Here is a 10,809-nt window from a genome sequence, read left to right on the forward strand (position 1 = left end):
TACCTACCTACACCTACCTACCTACCTACCTGACCTACAGGTCAATACCTGTTGCGTACTATACCTATACAACTTTTAGCTTTTTATATCAGAAATTTAGTAAATTTTACAACTGGTATCTAATAAAAACGAAAGCTGTGAGAAAGTGAAATTCCAATCTAAAATAGTCTGAACCGAATTATGTAATATCAGGACGATATTTGATTGTCATGCAAGGTCAAGTAAATAAATAAGTCTATGAAATAAGTACATAAAGCATTGTTTATACGAAGCCATCGCTGGCTGCCAGTCTCACTGGCAGTCAGCACTCGCTTGGTATTGACAGTTTTTCAAGCCAAGCCAGCGCTGGCTAACATCGCTGGCAAGAAAGCAGCGCCCGTCTATCTTTCAAGCCCGTAGGACTGGCGCCAACAGACTGGCTTCGTATAAACCATACTTTGGCCAAGTAGGTATAGCCCAATAATATATTATGTATTTTGCTATTGCTATGTTGATTAGCTAAATAAATAAGATTAACCTTCTAAAATACTGAAATTAATATTTTTTATAATTAAATAATTGTCATAGTAAAATAGCAGTAGGTAAGTAGGTATGTATGGACACGCACCTCTAACTTTTCGGAGTCATGTGTGTTCTAAGCAATCCTTGTTCTAACGGTGAAGCAAAATATTGTGAGATAACTTCCATGCCTGAGGGTTCTCAAAAGTTTGTGAATTCTGCCCAGTCTGCCAATTCGCACTGGGTCAGCGTGGCGGACTACAGCCTACCCGTCTCATTGTGATAGGAAAGCGTAGAGGGCGGATGACGTAGCTATTGTTTTTTATTGTTTGTTTGTCTGTTACCATTTTCCCTTGGGGGAAAGCAGTTTTGACTACTGGACAGATACTAAATAGGTTTTTAGCGTTTTTAGACAAATTAAGTTTTAGACATTTTTAATGGTATGTTACCAGGGAGTGCGAAATTATAGATTTCATAATTAAGTATTTAATGTTTCAAAGATGCACCATCTTATGCGACCTTATTAAAGTTGGAAGGTACTATCATAAAAACACAATGTACACTTCGTTTAATTCCCCGGTGTCAAAATTAATAATATCCGTGACTATAATTTTAAAAGCTGCTAAAGTTACGGCTAAAGCTTTCATACTAAATCGTCAACGTCCAACGCCAACATGCTCATAACTTTTTATTAGCTGTGCTAGGAAGGAAAGGATATACTTAAATGATTTAACGACAATACATAACATATATTTTGGCATTATATGGCCTTTACATACAAGGACTGTGCAACGATAAAAATATATAAATAAACCCTTCCCTATTTTACAAGATGTTGTTTTGGAAGAGTAAAGTATATTTTTAGGTACGTTATAGCACATGTTTATTTTGATGAACTTTAAATTATAATAAAGGTTACTAAAAGTTACTTGTAACATGAGCTACTTAAGCTGGCGTGCCAAGAGCTTCTTTGATTATTATGTTGTTCTTTGATCATTATGGACAATTTTAGTTAACGGATTAAATTACGGAGGCGTTATTGTGGGCAAGGACGCGGTCGGTGTGTACGTAACACACTGACTTGATGCTCTGCAGGGAGCCTGTAGGTGATTCAGGTGATTTACGTTGCTGCAAATTGCTTGCCAGTAAGTTTGGCCTCAATTCACTCTGCTTTGGCGATGGTAAACATTATTTTTTTTAAATCAGTCTGACATAATATCACAACACCTGTGCACAACACGGTCGGTATGACAAATGGTTGCACACACATCATACCGGGTTGAAAGCTCGCACTGGTGCAATCCTCCCACATAATAAATATTACATTACTGCCCAAGCCGGAAATAAAGAAATTTACGGCCTATTAATACTGGAAGGAAGAGGCGAAGCCAAGTCATTTTAAACTAACCGAAGCCGTTAAAAGTGCTATTTGGCTGATATTTCTCTCATTTGCAAAACAGTAACAAATGAATTCAAGAAAAACCTTACATTGTAGTTTAAACTTGGACCTGCCTAGAAGATGTCTATTTGAAGCAGGGATGCCGGACAAGCATTCCACAATCCACAACATTAACGTTGACCTTTTTGCTTCTTACGAGTAAATTGGATGTCGACCACATAAGAGTGCCAACTATCACTGTTTCTTGCTGTTCTGTGGTAGTAGGGTGAAGGAGGGACAAGGTTGTGAAGTTCCTGTGCACACTCTCCAAAGTAAATCCCAAGACCGATAAACAAACGACATTACAGCCATGTTGTGTTTGTGACGATGTGATGATTTTCTAGATTTCAAATTTGGACGAACTGTGTGCATTTTCAGGTTCACAGACATGAGCTATAATAGAATTACCTTATTTATATATTTTTTAAAACACCTAATAATTCTCTGCTTAGTGAAAAAATGGGGCTAATTCTGAGCACAACCTAATTTTAGAGTATTCGCATGCTCTTCTTACTAATGTGATATGAAAAGGACAGACACAGCTTGACAGTTTTAAATTTAATTTTTAGATGGTAAAACCCGTGATTTTAGCACGCACTCGCGAACCTACTGTTTAAATTTGTATTGTTCACTAAAATTTAGAGTCTTTAAATGTGAAAGTCATGTTCCGTTCCTTTTTTAGCATTAGTAAAAAGAAAAGGATGCAGATACTCTAAATTTAGTTTAGAGAGAGACTAGAGAATCGGGGCCACCATGTTCTTAAATAAGGCAAGCATAATAATGTGGCTAATTCCATTGTACACAATCTCTAAACGAAACTAAAATGACACGTCTAAATCTATTGCTATCCCTTTCATAATATTGCTTGCGGAAAAGGATAGCACTAAATTTAGACCCGTTAATTTAGTTTAGAGGTTGTGTACAAAGGAATTAGCCTCAATTGTTGTAGTTAAGGAAATTCTGCACTAACGGAATAATGCACCTTCCGTTATCTGTTACCGTTGCTTGCATTCTTGATACTTATTAGGCCAGTAAATAGAGCATTTAACCTCGCACTAAATTTTGGATCCAATTTTTTTTTAGGTTAAGGGCCACTTACTGACCATATAATCACAAAATGCTGACAGATCCAGGTAGAGCTTCCATCGCAATCTTGAAGGAAAGTTTTTGGCCGATATCTCAGAAACTATCCGCCTAAGAAGAAAGAAAAAATCTATCAGAAAAGTTAATATAACCATTATTGTAGGAAATAAAATTTTGCATCTTTTGCTTTCTGTAAACTTTTTTTGTAAAACTTAGCGTTTACGATTTATGGCTGATTTAATGAACCGGTTTTTCTATTTCGGAAAATGCACCCATCCATTCCATTTTTTAAGATCATTATCATCATTATCTACAACTTTTGTTTAAAACTTTTTTTCTAAAGTCAATACTTTTAACGTTGAATGTTGGACTACCGGGCGTAAAGTCGAAAATTTTAAGGTACGCATAGAATATAATGATACAAATTCAACAAACTAATTTAAAATAATCCCGATTATTTATGCATTCAAAAATAAAATTTTTAGTTTCATTCCCTTTTTAAACCGTAAAATAGACAGGTAAGTACGTTTTACTCGAAATCCTGTCGCAAAGGATATCAAACCTTCAAAATTAAGTAAAATACTACATTTTTAAAATTTCATGGTACAATACGTTTCGCCAGAGAGATGACGAATCACGAAGGTCTCTATGTTCCAAACGCATTTGCTCTGCGCAAATGACAGCAGCTGTGGATGGACTGACGATGGCGGAAAACGGCTGGATAAGGAAGGCTGAGGACAGGGTGATCTGGTGCTCATTAGGAAAGGCTTACATGTGGGCGTCCGCAGGCTGATATGATGATGATGATAATTTCTTGATAACCTACAGCTCTATGAAAGGATTTTGAGAAATCCCAACGAGATCTTTAAAAAACAAAAATCCACGGAAACAAAGTTGCAGGGAAGAGCTAATAGTCTACTGTAATATCCAATGGTTAACATTGATAGCTGTAGCCTGTAATGATCGAATCTTTTTATTCATCCCTGAAACATAATTAAAATCACACCAGTAAGAAGTTTTCCAAGTCATGCTGTCTTTTGCTACTGCTCTTTAAGACCTGCGTCAATGGATCGATAATGAGATTAACGATCGATATCACTGGATTATTTCGATACTCTGACCTAAGCGGTGAATGTAGATAAAAGTGATTATATTCTCTCTCGGTCAGTAGGCATGTACCAGATAACGGGACCAAGTTCGCAAACACGTTTTGGATGGCGATGCCGGGTTGCGATGGAGGCCGGTAATTGGTTGCTAATAATAATATGTAAACAAGGATAATTGGAAATAGCTTGAGAGATATTGACCTCTTGAAATGACATTGAAAGTTCCATCAATTTTATTAAAAAATGGTTTGTAACAAAACAATGCAGTCGTGTTATTTTTTTGTTGATACAGTTGGAAATAGTAAAATACTTAAAGAAAAGTTAATAGAGAATGATTAATGAGGTAATTTGCATGTAAAGCTAGTAAAATTAAAAAACCATAATCGGGCAGACAGATACCGGGAGCCCCAGCAGAAATTACTCAAACCGGTAAGCGGCGGTATAGGTACCTCTCCTATCAAGGTTTCATTTGCTATGGGGCCATAGTGTCTAAAAATTATTTAAAAAACCGACTTCCAAAACCACTACAAAGTAAAATAATGACTTTTGTTTGTACACGTGTATGTATGTTGAAGTCGGGCAAGCTTTACGCTTAGATTTATAGTTGCAGTTATTATGCTCGCCCGACTTCATACATACATACATACACGTGTAGAAACAAAAGTCATTTTTTTTACAATGTAGTGGTTTTGTGAGTCGGCTTAAAAAAAATTAAGCTTTCTAGTGTAAGTACTCATTGCTTGGTACCTAAAATATTAATTCACCAGCAAAACTTTCCAAATCCACACGGCTTAGGAGTTCAGTACTTTCCAGCATCAGGATTGAAGAGTTGGGACTTAGAATTCAATAAAAAAGTCTATGCTCGGTATTTACAATGTTATTTCAGCAGAAACAGTTCGTGAATCTCTATGGTTTAGGAGTACTGTACCATGCATCATCAAGTTTGAGGAGTTCGGACTTGGAGTGTAATCATCAAGCCGTTGCTTGATACCTAAAATATCAATTCACCATCAGAAATTCCCGAATCCCCACGGCTTAGGAGTTCAGCACCTTGCAGCATCAGGATTGAGGAGTTGGGATCCGAAGTTCAATGGTGTAGTCTATCCTTGGCACCAAAAATAATATTGCATCATCCGCAGTTCCCTATAGTTTAGGAGTGCTGTAAAACAAAACAGGGGTTTGAAATTTGTGTAGTCCATGCGAAGTCGCGGGCATAAGCTAGTAAAAATATAAATTGATATTCCTTACAACCACAGAAATAATAAATATTATGTAGTACTCAAGTGCCCATGTGGATACAGCCATCTAGTGGATAACGGACGTATCACTAATTCAAAGCTAACGTAGGCGTGAAGACCACAGCAACAAGCACTGGCAACAGACGTCCAAAGCAATGGTTTTGCAACATTATGGATTTCCCAGCCTTCCACTTGCTACAAAAGATGGCTCTACTAAAATTTTAAAAACAAACCAGCTTTTACCACTTGTGTATAATAATATAGGTAGTCCGTTTTGAATAAGAAGTAAGTATGCTTTTTTTATATCCAAGATACATATAGAAAAAGCAGTATGATTGTCAAAAAATCTTACACGCAGCTCAGAAACTCAGGAATCGAAGCCCTGCTTTAAAAAATATCCTCAGTATACAATGAATCAAAGCTTAATTTGCTATAATCCGCTGAAACAGGTCGAATCTGTATGGTGCAACATGCAGCATGCGACATGCACACCCACCTTCCCACGCAGCGTGCATGTAGCATGCTGCATGTTGCACCATACAGATTCGACCTGTTTCAGCAGATTATAGCAAATTAAGCTTTTGATTCATTATATATCATGGATTTCTGCAAAGTAACGCCTGCTTCTATACAACATTCAAATATCGTAAGTATTTATGTCAACAACTACTAAATAGACAGGTTCAAAGTTTCTACCACAAAGTTGCATGGTTTGTAAGCTAATGCATACATGATGGGCATGACACGTAGACACGTAGGGTCGACACCCATGCTTATTTTCCCCCTCGTTGCCTCGTAAGCATCCCATCCCATCACAATCATGTTTTCAAAAAACATCCGAAATTCAATTGGAAAATTATCAATTATCAATTATCAAATTGCTAACTTATCAAGTAGAAACAATATTTTTTGTTGCCACATCTAGTAACCAGTTTTGAATGAATCTATGTAATCTTTGCAGTGAATCAGCCGTGGCTCGTGTCGTCCGTCGATCGACCCGCAATGCGTCGGTATAATTTTGTTATGATGGTGCTTTAAAATTTTAAAACTACCTACTAGTGTAATTATTATAAAATAATATCATACTTAACATGTACCTACTAGAAATTAGAAATGTATATAACCTATGATTACCTACTTAACCTATTTTAATTCGGTACCTAGTACCTACCATGTATTCACTGTGCGCTTTAAGATACAATTTTGTAACCCACTTTTTAATAGCCTGTAAGTTCCATGTAAGTGGAAATTTCTTTATGGAACAATAAATGTCTTAAACCAGAAAATATTTTCAATAAACATTCAAATTCAATTCGGAATATTGGTTGCAGGTGACTCATAATGGTTAGAGCTCACTGAGATTATGTCTCTATTTTTTATGGGATTACGTAACAGAGAGAGCGCTATCCTAACTTCAGAGTGAATTTAGAGTGAGGGAACGTTACACATATATTTTTTTTAAGAAAAAATGTACACCTACGTATCTAATAAAAGATGTCAGCCAGTGACGTCGAAGCCTCGACATTTTGTTAGAAGTTCCCTATCTGTCGTGAACTGTGGTATTATAATATTATTCACAAGGGACAACCCTAGGCTAGTGTTATCTCGCACGTGCAGGCTGTGTGGCTTCATTAGGGTTTCAGTGCAATTCAGTTTTGTGGTTTATGTCATCAAAGAAGATTATCAGATTAAGTACGTCCAAGTTACCATTTGTCAGATTCCATATTGTACTGTCCTTTGCTATTGTGTACAGTCTAACCGCTTTTGATGACTCATAACTGCTAAGTTTTAATTTATATGTTTTAGATAATATTATCATAATATAATCATATCACAACGTTATCGAAGAATCTGTTTCTGCCAGAATCATGAAAATAGCATTTCGTCGCAAGAGCCTCACAAATAGATTGAACAATAAAATTATTATTATTTATTAGTATAAAGAACATTATTGACAATTATTCTAAGCCCTCAGGCATGCTGGTTTCCTCACTATGTTTCCTTCACCGTTAAAGCATAATACCTTTAGGCTACTAGTCTCACTTTTATTTATTTAGATTTAAGTCACAAGTTAATGAGAGAAAACGTCTTCAGCAAGTAATACGAATCTAAATATATAAAAGGGAAAGGTAACTGACCGACTGACTGACTGACTGACTGATCTATCAACTCACAGCTCAAACTACTGGACGGATCGGGCTGAAATTTGACATGTATATAGCTAATATGGCGTAAGCATTCACTAAGAAAGGATTTTTGAAAATTCAAACCCTAAGGGGGTGAAATAGGGGCCACGCGGACGAAGTCACGAGCATAAGCTAGTAATCTATAGGTGTTTGTGTGAAAACCTATATTGTTTCCTTTGTTGCTATATAAGTTTATACTTCCAAGTTTGTAGTTCAGGCAACGTAGCTATTGTATTTCGACGTACTTACTCGTAAGTAACATTGATCAGCCGTGTGTGAACGGTGCTGCGTTTATCTTCAGCCTTACTCCAATGCCCAGAGAGACTCTCGTTTTGAAACTTTCGGTATTTGACGTGAATTTAAAACAAACATAAAAACCCACAGGGTGAAATTTTAGTGGTTGTTTTCTCGTAGCGGAATGATTTTGTCTTAGGCGCCATCTCCACGGACGAGAGAATTGCGGCGATAGTCTCGACTCTCGCCGTGTGACAAAATTCGATACAAGCTATCGCCGCCGCCGTAGTATCGTCCTATTGAGATTAACCCATAGAGTGTGTAGGTATCGAGTTTGTCACACGGCAAGACTATCGCCGCGATTCTCTCGTCCATGAAGATGGAACCCAAATTTCTTATGGGTTTTTGGGCTGTAAATTCAACTCGTCCGTATCGTCCATGACAAGTACCTATCATAGGTATAAAACCAAAACCTATGTCATAGACAAGTTTATATATAACTAGCTTATGCTCGCGACTTCGTTCGCGTGGACTACACAAAGGAGAATGACAGATCCTGACCCACCAATTTACACACAATATAAATGAATGATAATCATCCTAGTATTAGGTAAATAACCACTTAAAAATTGTGATTTTAAACTTGCGGATATTTTTATTAGTTTCACAATATTATAGGTAAATTGCATATAACCTAGAACCATTGTGACTTAAACTTAGATTTAATGAAAAACCGCAAGTTCTAGAGGTGTTGAATCCACAGATGAGTGAATAATATCTCTAATCTGTGGTAAATCCTATGTTTAGTTATCAGTGATGATACAGCAACAAAATGCTGCATAAAGCATACGTGTAAACGACTTTTATATAATAAAATGGGTTACGGTTCCATAGAAATTCTGTCATTGTCCTTTCAAACCCCTATTTCACCCCCTTAGGGGTTGATTTTCAATAAACCTTTCTAAGCGGATGCTTATGTTATAATAGTTATCTGCATGCCAAATTTCAGCCCGATCCGTCCAGTAGTTTGAGCTGTGCGTTGATAGATTAGTCAGTCAGTCAATCCTTTTATATATAATATTTAGATTTAAAATATCGCATTAGAAGAAGACTACTTAGTTATTTAGTTAAACTTAGTTAAGAACTTTGAGAAAAATAGCACAGGTTTTGTCTTGTCCGTGGTTTCGCATGAACTATTTAAAATAAAGCTTCAGACTGCTTTCCAAACTCGTAGATTTACATTTCGCTAGGCTATTTGCCTGTTTCTGATCAATCGAGATAGGGAAAAGGGTTGAATCTACTTATCGGGGATGTTAATAAAATCACATCAATCTCAGTTCACTCGAGTGACTGTTCTAAACATGAAACGAAACTTGCCTATTTTACTTTATTTAATATTAGATACTGAAATATTTCATCACAAATTGCTTAATTTAATTCCAAATACCTTTCAGTATTTGTTAAATGCGTGCCAGTAAGAAAAGAAGAAGATGAGCCCTGAATTCTATATTCCTTGCTCGGATAAGGAATCGGTTTTTTGAATTCTTTTATACAATAGGTAGGTACTTATTTAACTTGGAATGATTTTCAAAAGTCCCGTAGGAACCCTTTGATTTTCCGAAATAAAAAGTAGCTTTTATCACTCTCCAGGACATTAAATACCTATAGGTATCCATGCAAAAAATCACGTCGATTCGTTGCTCCGTTGCGGCGTGATTAAAGAACAAACTAACAAATAAACACCCTTTCGCATTTATAATATTATTGTTTTACACATTATTATGCTCGCGACTTCGTCCGCGTGGACTACACAAATTTTAAACCCCTATTTCACCCCCTTAGGGGTTGAAATTTCGAAAATCCTTTCTTAGCGGATGCCTACGTCATAATAGCTACCTGCATGCTAAATTTCAGCCCCATCCGTCCAGTAGTTTAAGCTGTGCGTTGATAGATCAGTCAGTCAGTCAGTCACCTTTTCCTTTTATATATTTAGACTAGCTTATGCTCGCGACTTCGTCCGCGTTGACTACAAAATTTCAAAACCCTATTTCACCCCCTTAGGAGTTGAATTTTCAAAAATCCTTTCTTAGCGGATGCCTACGTCATAATAGCTATCTGCATGCCAAATTTCAGCCCGATCCGACCAGTAGTTTGAGCTGTGCGTTGATAGATCAGTCAGTCAGTCAGTCAGTCATTCAGTCAGTCAGTCAGTCAGTCAGTCACCTTTTCCTTTTATATATATAGATGATTATGGTAAACAATAAACAATTACATTTTATATAAGAGTAGATATTAATTTATTTCTACATAGTCAGACACTAAGACGCGAAGACACTATATTCAAAGTGTTTCAATAGTAGACAAAGAAACTATCTTTCCTTCTAACATCGCTTCGCCATATTATGCAAGTGGAAGTTGAAAATTCCGAACTTGAAGCTTTGAGTTTATTTTGTTTCAGACTTCGACCGGGCCTTTGCTATTCTCATACAATCTGCAACATTTCAGGCACGTACGACGGGTACGTGTCCGCCCATCGCTTCCCGTTTTACCCCATTTCCGCAGAGTGAAGTGCAATTAGGAACTTATCAGCAAAGATACTCGCTATAAAACTCGTTTCCTAAACCGAGAAATGCCAGAATAGTTGTCACTTACGAGGTCCCTCTGATAACTTTACCACTTTGTTATTTCCTGGTACAAACTTTACCTAATGACTTCGTATGCATGTTAGGTATAGCTATCTAATATTAGAAACCCAATTTAGCTCTACGATGAAAGCAACTTTTCTTTGGATCTTATTACAAACACTTTAATTCGTTGCATGGGATTGATTATCAGGTTGCCTATAGACGACATAGGAAGTAGGAGCTTTCAGTTACCAAGTTGTTGTAGTAAATTGTTAAATTGATCATATTGTAACATTTTATGATATGAAAAGAGCAACTGCTGAATTTCTTGCTAGATCTTCTCAGTAGAATTTGTTTGCCGAACCAGTGGTAGAGTCACAGACGTTTTTTTTAATGTATTAT

Source organism: Maniola hyperantus, chromosome 8, assembly GCF_902806685.2.
Source record: "Maniola hyperantus chromosome 8, iAphHyp1.2, whole genome shotgun sequence".
Lineage (NCBI taxonomy): Eukaryota > Metazoa > Arthropoda > Insecta > Lepidoptera > Nymphalidae > Maniola > Maniola hyperantus.